This window comes from Macaca nemestrina, chromosome 2, assembly GCF_043159975.1.
Source record: "Macaca nemestrina isolate mMacNem1 chromosome 2, mMacNem.hap1, whole genome shotgun sequence".
Classification (NCBI taxonomy): Eukaryota; Metazoa; Chordata; class Mammalia; order Primates; family Cercopithecidae; genus Macaca; species Macaca nemestrina.
In genome coordinates, this window is record NC_092126.1 from 44,598,531 (window position 1) to 44,611,349 (window position 12,819).

The 12,819-nt window shown below is 37.6% G+C and overlaps 1 protein-coding gene across 16 annotated transcripts in view; it reads right to left on the minus strand.

Annotated features, from left to right (window-relative positions):
* Positions 1-12,819, minus strand: part of LOC105469991 (transcription factor Dp-2) — a 196,322-nt gene that overhangs the window by 101,415 nt on the left and 82,088 nt on the right. The gene's annotated exons all lie outside the window — the stretch shown is intronic.

A 12,819-nucleotide genomic window follows, 5' to 3' on the forward strand; every position in this document is an offset into this window, starting at 1 on the left:
TGAATCTTGGAATTACTAGCCCTTTTGCTGCATTAGCATTCCACTGAGATTCATCATGATAATCAATGTTGAGGAGGAAAAAAAGGTGGAGGAGAAAAGTGTATGCAATTATAAGACCAAGTGTTTTCATTCTTGGAAAGCCCACATGAATTTACTGAGTACCCTTTTTTTTTTTTTTTTTTTTGAGACAGAGTCTTGCTCTGTCACCCAGGCTGGAGTGCAGTGGCACAATCTCGGCTCACTGCAACCTCCGCCTCCAGGGTTCAAGTGATTCTCCTGCCTCAGCCTCCTGAGTAGGTGGGATTACAGGTACGCACCACCATGCCTGGCTAATTTTTGTATTTTTAGTAGAGATGGGGTTTCACCATGTTGGTCAGGCTGGTCTCGAACTCCTAACCTCGTGATCCGCCCGCCTCGGCCTCCCAAAGTGCTGGGATTACAGGTGTGAGCCACCGTGCCTGGCTACTGAGTACCTATTATAGGTCAAGCAAAGTGCTTGGCACTAGGGATGTAACGGTGAATAAAAAACAACAACAACAACAAAGAAAACAACAAGACACAGTTTATTCCCATAGAGAAACAGAGAAGTTTCACCCTAGTAGGAAGATACTGGCAACTAAATAGACAATTAAAATATAGCGCAGTAAATACAGAAACGGGATAGCACAGGGTATCATAGGTGCACAGAGAAGACAAACTAAACCCAGAAAGGCTATCAGATAAAATATAAGACACCCAGTTAAATATGAATTTTAGATGAACAATGAATAATTTTTTAGTAAAAGTACGTTCCAAATATTGTCCTCTACTTGCTATATCTGGCAACCCTTGGTGGGAGTGATGTTTAGAAAAAGCATCTCAGAATAAATGATACCTAAGACAAAAACCAAACTACTCTTACTTGTCCCCAACAAATCTGGACCCTGAAAAAGTATGTTAGTTGTTGCCCTATGGAGACAACCATGTGACAAGGATCTGAGGCCAACAGCAGCCAGCAAGGAACTGTAGGCTCTTGCCAACACCCATGTATGAATATGAGAGCCATCCTGGAAGAACATCTTCCAGCCCTAGTCCAGCCTACAGGTGACTACAGCCCTGGCCAACTGCTTGACTACAACCTCATGAGGAACCCTGAGGCAGAAATACCTACGTAAGCCACTCCCAGATTCCTGATCCTCAGAAACCATGTGAGATGAATATTTAAGTTGTTAAATTTTAGGGTAATTATTATGCAGTAATAGGAAGTAATGCCCTGCCGATTAGAGAACTGTGTTCCTTATGAACAGGCCTACACTCACTGACTCACTGGCCATGTGGAGTCACCATCAGTGTGACCTCAGCAAGGATGAGGTGGTGGATCCAGAGGGGCCACAGCTGGGACTGTCAGTCATTTGTGCCTCCCACCAGCAGGAGGTCTGAATGGCACATTTCCATGGCCACCATAAGATTACAAAAAGTGTATTAGCTATAGCATGTCCTTTCTGAAACAAAACAGTAACAACCTTTTTAAAGACAAAATTTTAAAAAATACTTAAGTACAGCTTAATCACTTGAGAGAATTGTGTGAAAATGAAAATACAAGCAAAATAATAAAGAAAATTAGCAGAGCTAAGACAACTCTAAAATCTTGGATCAGCTCTGGTTCTTAGCTCAATTTCATGTGTGTTAGGAATGATACTGCTCTGCCAACCAAGAAAATAATTTGTTTCTGGGTGGGTTGTTTTGTATCTCTTATTCAGAAAGGAATTTTTGAAACCTAAGAATAATGTGCAACTGGGAAGCTATGAACTGTGGTTAATCAACTAATCCAGAATTTCTACAAGTACTCTGGTGAAACAATTTGAGTGCTATGAATTCCATAAATTATTTTACTCCAAAAGGTAAGTTTAAGTAAAAGTGACTGCATTTCAAACCATATTATGAGAACAGAAAAATGTTAGAGAAAGACTTTATTTCCCTAATAATACAGAGTAAGTTGAGAGGGAATGGTAATACCTACAGAATTATGTATGGCTACAGGAAGATGCTAGAAGTTTTCCTCTTTGACTACAGTGCCTGGATTCAGTTCCTTGGCTTTATAAAGTTCTCCATCCATACCATCACAGAGTTTCTGCTACTATGACATATTTTTCCCCAGGCCAGTTCAATACCAATCAAGCTTGGTATGCATTTGGGTTAGAATCCTTTAAGGTCTATTGTTCAGATATACCAGATGTCACTTTTCTCCTTATGGCCTACAAAATAGTCACAATTATCTTAGAAGACCCCAAACTCAAATTTAACAGAAACGGAGATAAGGATATTGCCTTAAAGGGCTTATATCTCCACTGATTATACAGCCTGATTTAACCCTTGTTTTCTAGAAATTTTGTAAATTAGTATTTTTATTCTATTTTCAAAATGTCCAAGTCATTTAAAAACTACCTTGATAACTAACCCTCGATATTAAAAGAGAGAACCCAGTGATCAAACAAATAAAATCTAGACCATCTTTGAATTTAAGTACCTGATAATGAACTGTTTTTACTGACAACACTTCTGACACCAAATGTTTGGGTTTTTTTTTTTTTTTTTTTAATCACACCAACCAATTCTCCAATTTTTCAGACACCAATTAGGTGTCCAACAATTCAATACAATTCTGATAGTAACTACCTGGAGTTAGCCCAGACCTCACAGACTAAGAGCTCAGTCCCATAAGACTGCCCCCCCGCCCCCCGCATCAGATGCTAGCCACAGACGACATGCCCAGGCTATTCTCGTTTCTGCCTACAGACTACAAATTTGAGGGTTCCCATGACCCCGCCTCAGATTTAATAATTTGCTGAAATGACACAGAACTCAGTAAAGCACTTTACTTACTATTACTGGTTTGTTTAAAAGGCTACTACGACTCAGGAAGACAACAGCCAAATCGAAAAGAAACACAGGACAGGGCAATGGGGCAGGGGTAGGGTGGGTGCACAGAGCTTCCATGCCACCTCCAAGCATGCCACCCTCCCAGTACCTCACTGTGTCCACCAACCCAGAAGCTCTCCAAACTGTCATTTATGGGGTTTTATAGAGGTTTCTTTATGTAAGCATGATTGATTAAATCATGGCCATTTGTAATCATCTAAATCTCCAGGCCCTCTCTCCCTGCTGGAAGTCAGAGGTGGGGCTGAAAGTTCCAATTCTTGGTCTTTCTGGCACCAGCCCCCATCCTAAAGCTATCTAGGGGACCCCAGCCAACAATCTTCTCATTAGAGTACAAAAGACACTCATCACTTTGGAGATTCCAAGGGTTTTAGAAACTGTGTGCCAGAACTGGAGACAATGAACAAAATTTATTTATTACACACACTGATGTTACAGAATAAAGCAACAGTTACTCAGCTATTTTTCTATGGTAATCAGTAGCAGTCATATATATGCTTTGATCAATTCTATATAAATTGATACATGTATCAAACAAAACCCTGAAGTTTCAGGCCTAAGTCTCATGCATTTGCTTGTGGCCATTCTACTACATAGGTTAAGATTTTCCAATGACTGTATCAATGTTTCTTAACAAGTGGGTTGTTTCATAGTGAGGTCTAAAGATCTGGGGGAAAAAAAAAAAAATCAAGAAAAGCTTCACAAACTGGCCAGTAAAATAATCAATGACCAATGGTCAAAATAATATATGACCAACTTCTAAAGGATTAGCTGTCTTTTCTAATACCACACTATTACATTTTATAATTCAGAGTAGAAGAGAGTTGTGGAAAAAAAAGCATTCAACAAAACTCTTCAACATCATCTAGGATAACAGATGCTACTGAAATATAGTGTCACTGTTCTCTCCAGCTTCCTTCCTTCCTTCCTTCCTTCCTTCCTTCCTTCCTGCCTTCCTGCCTTCCTGCCTTCCTGCCTTCCTGCCTACCTCCCTCCCTCCCTCCCTCTCTCCCTCTCTCTCTCTTCTTTCTTTCTTTGACACAGTCTTGCTCTGTCGCCCAGGGTGGAGTGGAGTGGTGCAATCTCGGCTCACTGCAATCTCTGCCTCCCAGGTTCGAGCAATTCTCCTGCCTCAGCCTCCCAAGTAGCTGGGACTACCAGCGTTGGCCACCACGTCCAGTTAATTTTTTTTTGTATTTTTAGTAGAGACAGGGTTTTGCCATGTTGGCCAGACTGGTCTCACACTACTGATCTCAGGTGATCTGACTGCCTCAGCCTCCCAAAGTGCTGGGATTACAGGCTTGAGCCACTGTGCCCGGCCCCTCTACAGCTTTCTTTCCTCCTATTTGGAACTTCTTTTATTTATCTCTTCTTAAAACATGTTTTTTCTAGTTCTCTTTGTTCATAAGTAATCCAATATATATTGTAGAATTTTTTAAATCTCAGGGATGTATCTTAAATAATATAAAGATAACATTAACTTTGCTTTTCATTTTAATGGGTACTTGAATAATTAGATCCTCGCAAAATAAGTACTACATAAAAAAATCACTAAAATGTATATTTATTTTCCAGTCATTTTACAATTTTACCATTCTCCTTTTTGACTTGTCTGTATAAGGTTATCTCGAGAGAAAGTTCCACTTTGAAAATTTTACTAATAGCAACTTTCCTGAACTCTTTGCCTCAAGTGATCCTTCCACTTTGGCCTCCCAAAGCATTAGGATTATAGGTGTGAGCCACTGCGCCCAGCATAATAGTAACTTTCTCATATCCATCTTAAATACCCTTTTTAAAATTAAAGATCCAAAACTGGCAGGCAGGGGACAACAAACGGAAGCTCCCAACAAAACCTAAAAAGAGAAAAAACCAATAGTAGAATTTTTTCATTGTCTTATCCACTCAACAAACACACAGTGAGCTCCTGTGAGACAGGCACTATGCTAGGTACAAGTCCCACGTTGTCTCAATAGCCTACCATTACAATACGATCTTAAAATGCCAATGAGGTTAGCAGCATTCAATAGTTTTGTATTTAAATTATACTTAAATATATAAAAATGTGTTTGTGGCAGGGGGACAGTTTTTGGGTTGTTCTGTGCCTTCCACTTTGTTGTAAAAACTCAGACGATAGCAAGAATGGAATAAATTCTGAGAACTACACTTGGAGGGTTTGGAGTAAGGTATCAGTGGATAAAACAGAAAGAAAACCAAGATGTTAAGAACATTTCAAAGATTTTAAGGCTCTAAAAGTAACACAAACAACTGGGTAGTGCTCTACAAATATTGTCTTACTTGAGTCTAGCACTGTTCCTGATGACAACAGCCAACAGAGATTGGTTATCAACTTACTTATTTGTCTTTGGCAAAAAATTTCAACTCAGTCTACTGAAGGATTTTCTTTTTTTTTTAATTTATTTTTTGTTGTTGTGTACTTTCCTTTTATTTATTTATTTTTATTATACTTTAAGTTCTAGGGTACATGTGCACAACATGCAGGTTTGTTACATATGTATACATGTGCCATGTTGGTGTGCTGCACCCATTAACTTGTCATTTACATTAGGTATATCTCCTAACGCTATCCCTCTCCCCTCCCCCGTCCCCACAATAGGCTCCAGTGTGTGATGTTCCCCTTCCTGTGTCCAAGTGATCTCATTGTTCAAGTCCCACCTATGAGTGAGAACATGCAGTGTTTGGTTTTCTGTTCTTGTGATAGTCTGCTGAAAATGATGGTTTCCAGCTGCATCCATGTCCCTACAAAGGACATGAACTCACCCTTTTTTATGGCTGCATAGTATTCCACTGAAAGATTTTCATATGAGAACATCTTTAATGTTTATAGCTGAAGCCAACAGGAAAATAACATTCAATTATAAAAATATAATTCAACTCAAACTAAATCTCATTAGGTACCATATTACAGGACATTAACACTTGAGACTTACTTTAAAAATTAAATGTATGCTATTTTTAAGTTTCATACTCATAACCTTGGATCAAGTTATAATATCCTTTGATATATTTTGTAAAATACTTCTTATAATTAAGTTCCTTGAAATAAAGCTAAAATATATCTGATACTGAGCTGCACGCTACAACAACGTTTTAGCATAATTTACAACCAAAAATTGACTCTCAATTCATTAATATAGGAAAGGCTCTCAATTCATTAATCATCTGGGAAATACAAATTAAAGCTACCATATATTACCACTGCACACTCACCACACTGAGTATAAGAAAACAGATGAAAAATACTGTGATGGTTAATTTTTGTGTCAACTTGACTGAGCTAAAGGATGCCCAGATAGCTGATAAAACATTGTTTCTGGGTGGTCTATGAGATGTTTCTAGAAGAGACTAGCATTTGAATCGGTAGAGTGAATAAAGAAAACCACCCTCTCCAGTGAAGGGGGGCATCATTCAACTTCTTGAGGGACCAAATAGAACAAAAAGGCAACAGAAGGGAGAATCTGCTTCTATTTGAGCTGGGCATTTATCTTTTCCTGCCTGTGAACATTGGCACACTGGTTCTGAGGCCTCTGGCTTAGAATTGGGACTTGTACCATCAGCCCCTCTAGTTCTCGGACCTTCAGACTTGAGCTGGGACTTGTGCCACTGGTTCCTGTGATTCTCAGCTTTCAGACTCAGACTGAATGACATCACCAGCTTTCCTGGTTCTCCAGCTTGCAGACAGCAGGTCACAGGACTTCTTGACCTACATAACTGTATGAGCCAATCCCTATAATCAATCAATTTCTCTCTCTCTCTCTCTACACACACACACACACACACACACACACACACGCACTCACAGACACACACAGCTGATTCTTGAATAACAGGTTCAAACTGTGCAGGTCCACTTACACACAGATTTTCTTCTGCCTCTGCCACCTCTGAGACAGCAAAATCCATCCCTCCTCTTCCTACTCTTCATAACATGACAAGGATAAAGACTTTTATGACAAACCACTTACACTTAATGAATGGTACACATATTTTCTCTTCCTTAAGATTTTCTTAATAACATTTTACTTTTTCTGGCTTACTTTATGTAAGAATATAGTACACAATCTATAACATACAAAATATGGGTTACTTAACTGTTTATGTTATCGGTAAGGCTTTCGGCCAACAGTGAGCTATTAGTAGTTAATTTTGGGGAGAATGAAAAATTATACACAGATTTTTGACTGCACAGGGAGGTCAGTGCCCCAAACCACTGCGTTGTTCAAGGGTCAGCTACATATATGTGTATGTGTGTGTGTAAGTGTGTGTGTATATATAGTCACATATAAAAATATAAAACCAATAGGAGAGGCAGCGGTTCTGATTCTTTGGAGAACCCTGACTAATAATACACGTTAGGTATTGGCAAGGATGTGGAGCAACAGAAATCCTCACCTGTTGCCAGTGGGAGTGTGAGCTGGTGTAACTACTTTGAGAAAAATCATCTGGGAGTATCTACTAAAACTGAACCCCAACCAAACAATTCCAATCCTAGGTGTATGCCCTGTAGAAATATGCACATGTGTTCACCAAAGGGCATGGACTAAAATATTTATGACATAACTAATCATAATATTCCCAAAGTTAAAATTACCTACCCAAATGCCCAATAACATTAAAGTGAATGAATAATGGTTTATTCACACAATAGAATATTACATAGCAATGAGAAAGGATGAACTACAATTACTAAGCATGATCTCACAACATTTTCTTAAGCAAGAGAAGCCAGTCACAAAAGAATAAATACTGTATGATTACATTTATATAAAGTACAAAAACAGGAGAAAATAATCTGTGCTTTTAGAAGTCATGATAGCAGTTATCCTTGAAATAGAGCACAAAGCATGCTTCTAGGGTGCTGGTTATATTCTGCTTCTAGATATGAGTGCTGGCTTGTAAAACTTCACTGAGCTGCACACTAATAAATGTGTGTAAATAAAACTTGAAATAATAGGTAAATATAAAACATGAATATTTTAATTATAAAAGTAATATTCAGTTATAGATATGTTACAAATACCGAAGAGAATGTATAGTAACAGTCAATCATAATCTCACATTCTAAAGATATTTTGTAAAAAGTAATTTGTTATATTTCCTCATTTTTCTCTATAAATAAATCTCACGTACTTAAGAACCTAAAATACAATTTTACTTAAATCTGAGCTGTTAAATTTTATTAAAATATGCTTACATAAAATAATTCTTGTATATCAAGCATTTTTAACTTTAAAATGCTTCTCTTCATAAGCAAAACTTTACAGCTACAAAATTAGCTATCATATACATACATACACAATTTATTTAGTAATTGCAAAACCACAGACTTCAATGTAGGAGCTACTTTTCTGCTCTTTATAATAAACATCTCTGTCTGTCTACATTAATCACACATTGAAAGTTATTTCCTTAGGACAGCTACCTAGAGGTGGAACTGCCAGAAATAATGTTTGCACATTAAAATTGGTAAAGGCTAAAATATTGCCTAGCATAAAAACAGAGGGTTGAAAAAGCAACCAAATGGATAACTTTTCTTTCTTTCTTTACTAGTCTTTTATTTTAGACAGTGCTCCTTAGTTGGTGAAGCCTCTCAATAAAGCAAAAGATCCACTGTCGAAAAGTCTAAGACATGTAAAGCTTGATGACATCGTAGTATTAGACACACAGCAGGTACTAAAAAAAAAATTCTGAATTGAATGAAAATTTCTGAATTGAATGAAAACCTTAGGCAGGAAAATCAGGCTGATCCTACTTGTTGCTCAATCCCCACTTTCATATACCCTACCATGTACCAGTAGATTTTTTTGTTTGTTCGTTGGTTTTTTTTTTCCTTGTTTTGAAACAGTCTTACTCTGTCACCCACGCTGGAGTACAGTGGTGCAATCTCGGGTCACTGCAACCTTTGCCTCCTGGGTTCAAATGATTCTTGTGCCTCAGCTACCCAAGTAGCTGGGACTACAGGCACATGCCACCACATTTGGGTAATTTTTCTATTTTTATAGACATGGGTTTCACCATGTTGGCCAGGCTGGTCTCGAACTCCTGGGCTCAAGTGATCTATCGACCTCGGCCTCCCATGATGAGATGACCATGCCCGGCTATCAGTAGTGTTTAAAGTATGGTCCAGTGCTAGTAAACATCAGCTTCTCCCAAGAACTTGTTAGCAATACCAATTTTCAGGTCCCACCCCAGACCTACTGTATCAGAACTCTGGAGGTGATGCCTGGTAATCTTTATAACATGCCCTCTAGGTGACTCTCATGCTTGATAAAATATGAGAACTACTGACTTACAGTATTCCCAACTTCCAAGCATGCTAGGAAAATATCACCTTTATTAATCAGGGAGTAGAAAAAAGATGAATCACTTTTTTCAAAGTATTACTCAAGTTCCTACTTTGTTCATTTGGGAGACTGAGGACCTTATTGATAAATAATGTTTTCATCTTCTCCTCTACTTCCTTTAGATTTGTGATTTACATGTCTGCAATGTCAGTCACGCTGCTTTTCATATGTAAATGGGTCCCAAATGGACTCACTATAGGATGTAAAGAATATACAGGATGTCACTGGATGTTATCCAATGTAAAACAATGTCACTGAAAAATGGGATAGTAAGAGTTTCCAAAATGCAATCAAAGAAACAGAGCAAAGTTATATAATTCTACCTAATCACAACAATATATGTTGCAAAAGTAGTTAACAGGAAGATAAAAGATGTGGTAACCTTAGTCTCTTTAAAACACTTTAATATTTTACTTTATTTTCATTTTTAAAAGGTAGTTCTTATTGAATTCTAGTATCTAATTATTTAATATGGTGCACAAACTAACCACTATTAATTTAAATAAAATGTATCTGAAGATAAACAGGAAAAATACAAACAAGAAAAAGGATCAGATGGCAAAGGTTTTTCAGGTAAAGCAACCCACTGGGATGAACTGGTCAATAAATAAAATTATTTGCAGAATGGAATTCTATTTTCAGATCATTAAGATTTTTTTTGTTTTTTTTGAGACAAGAGTCTCACTCCGTCACACAGGCTAGAGTGCAATGGTGTGTTCTCAGCTCACTGCAACCTCTGCCTCCCAGGCTCAAGCAATCATCCCAGTTCAGTCACCCAAGGAAAAAGGAGCTGGCACTGCACAAGCCCAGGCTACCATGCCTGGTTAATTTTTGTACTTTTTGTAGAAATGGGGTTTTATGTTGCCCAGGCTGGTCTCAAAGTCCTGAGCTCCAGTGATCTACCCGCCTCGGCCTCCCGAAGTGCTGGAATTACAGGTGTGTAATTTTAGTTATCCTGAAACCAAACCCAGACTCAAAGAGGAAAGCTAGAACCATTCATTGTGTGTGTGTGTGTGTGTGTGTGTGTGTGTGTGTGTGTGTGTGTGTGTTTGAGACAGCGTCTTACTCTGTTGCCTAGGATGGAGTACAGTGGCACAATTTCGGCTCACTGCAACCTCTGCCTCCCAGGTTCAAGCGATGCTCCCACCTCAGCCTCCTGAGTAGCTGGGACTATCGGTGCACACCTCCATACCTGGCTAATTTTTGTATTTTTTAGTAAAGATGGGGTTTCGTCATGATGGCCAGGCTGGTCTTGAACTTCTGACCTCAGTGATCTGCCTGTCTCAGCCTCGCAAAGCACTGGGATTCAGACACCTGCCAAAGAATTTTCATTGAAATAGCAACCAAATGTTGCTTATACCTATTACTCAAAGTAATACAAAATAAAACAGAGGTTTACTAGATATTTTGGGGCTTAAATTTGTGAAGTAAAATCCAAAAAAGTAATGTGGGTAAAAGTTAGCAGCTTAAGTAAACATGAAACTTGTAAAACATATAAGCTACTGAATTTTTAAGAATTTGAACACCGAAGTAATTTCTAATACCAATTCTCTACTCTTTTACCTTTCCAACTCTCTTTTAACTTTATCTTACTCTCATCAAGAAAAGCACAGTTCTCACATTTGCATCTCAGCAGAAATGCATTATTATGGTCCCTACAGAGAGCCATTCCAGCAACTCTTTCAGTAGAACTCTGAATTCCTTCTGCTACCTAATGATTTCCCCACAATATGCTTCTTTTATTCCTGTTCCCAGGCTGTGAAGATTTGTTCAAAAATGTTATAAAACCTGAAACAATTGGTGCCACTATAAATGTATGTATAGATGCTATGAAGGTATGTATGATGCGGTTACATCCTGATAAACCCACTGTAAGATTAAAATATTGTAAGTTGAAAATTCATTTAACACACCTAATCTATCAAACATTAGAGCTCAGCTCAGCCTACCTTAAGGTGCTCAGAATACTTATATTAGCCTACAATTAGGCAAAGTCATCTACCACAAAGCCTATTTTATAATATGTTGAATAGCTCATGTAATTTATTGAATGCTGAATTGAAAGTGAAAAACAGAATAGTGGTATGGGTACTTGAAAGTATGGTTTCTACTGAATGTGTATCACTTTTGCACCATCATAAAGTCAAAAAATTTTGTCAAACCATCGTTAAGTTGGGGATCATCTATCTGCTGGGATCATCTTCAGCTGGTTCCTTACTGTGACCCAGGGATCCCCAGAATCATCTCTAAGATTATAAAGGATTAAAAATAATACAAAACAGGATCTAATCACCAATACTCTCCAAATGGAGGATTTGTGTACTTCTCTCGTAACTGAGGTTTATCCAGGAAATCCAAGGCTGATTTGACATATAAAAATCAATCAATGCAATAACATACCATATTAACAAGCTAAAAATACTCCACCGTGTAATCATTGCAACAGGGGCACAAAAAGCATTTAACAAGATCCAAAAACCACTCATGTATAAAACTCCCAGAAAACCAAGAATAGAAGGAAAACTTACTCAACCTGATAAAGGGTAGCTATAAAAAAAATCTACAGCTAAAATAATACCTAAAAATAAAAGACTTAACATTTTCCTCCTAATACGGGGAACAAGGCAAGGATTTCTGCTGCCACCATTTCTAACAAATCTTGTGCTGAAAGTCCTAACCAGTGAAATTAGAAGGCAATTATATCTCTATATGTTAGCAAAGAAGAACTGGAAATTGAAAATTAAAATACCGCTTATAATCAAAAACTCTCCTGCAACTGATAAGCAATTATGGCAAGGTTACTATAAAGTTTAACATACAATTAATTGCCTTCTTATACACCAGCAATGAACAAATAATATTTGAAATTAAAAACACAAGACCATTTATATTAGCACCAAAAATGAAATACTTAGGTATAAATCCAATAAATATATATACACAAATATATATATACACATATGTGTATATATACACACATGTATACACATATATACATATACACATATACACACACATATATATACACATAAATATAAGATCTCTGGGGGAAAACTATAAAACTCTGATAAAAGAAATCAAAGAAGATCTAATTAATGTAGAGCTACCCCATGCTCATGAATAGGAAGAATCAATATTATTAAGATTTCAGTTATTCTCAACTTGATATACAGATTTATTGCAATCTCAATAAAAATCCTGCAAGTTACTTTGTAGTTATCAAAAAACTGACTCTAAAATTTATATGACAAGGTAAAAGACTCAGAACAGTCAACACAATAGTAAAGAAAAGCTGGAAGACTAACATTATCCAACTTTAAGACTGACTATAGGTCGGGCATGGTGGCTCATGCCTGTAATCTCAGCACTTTGGGAGACCGAGGCAGGAAGACAGCTTGAGCCTAGACGTTCAAGACCAGCCTAGGCAACGTGAGACCCTGTCTCTACCAAAAAATTAAAAAATTAACTGGGCATGGTGGCACATGCCTGTAGTCCCAGGTACTTGGGAAGCTGAGGTAGGGAGATTACCTGAGCCCAGGAG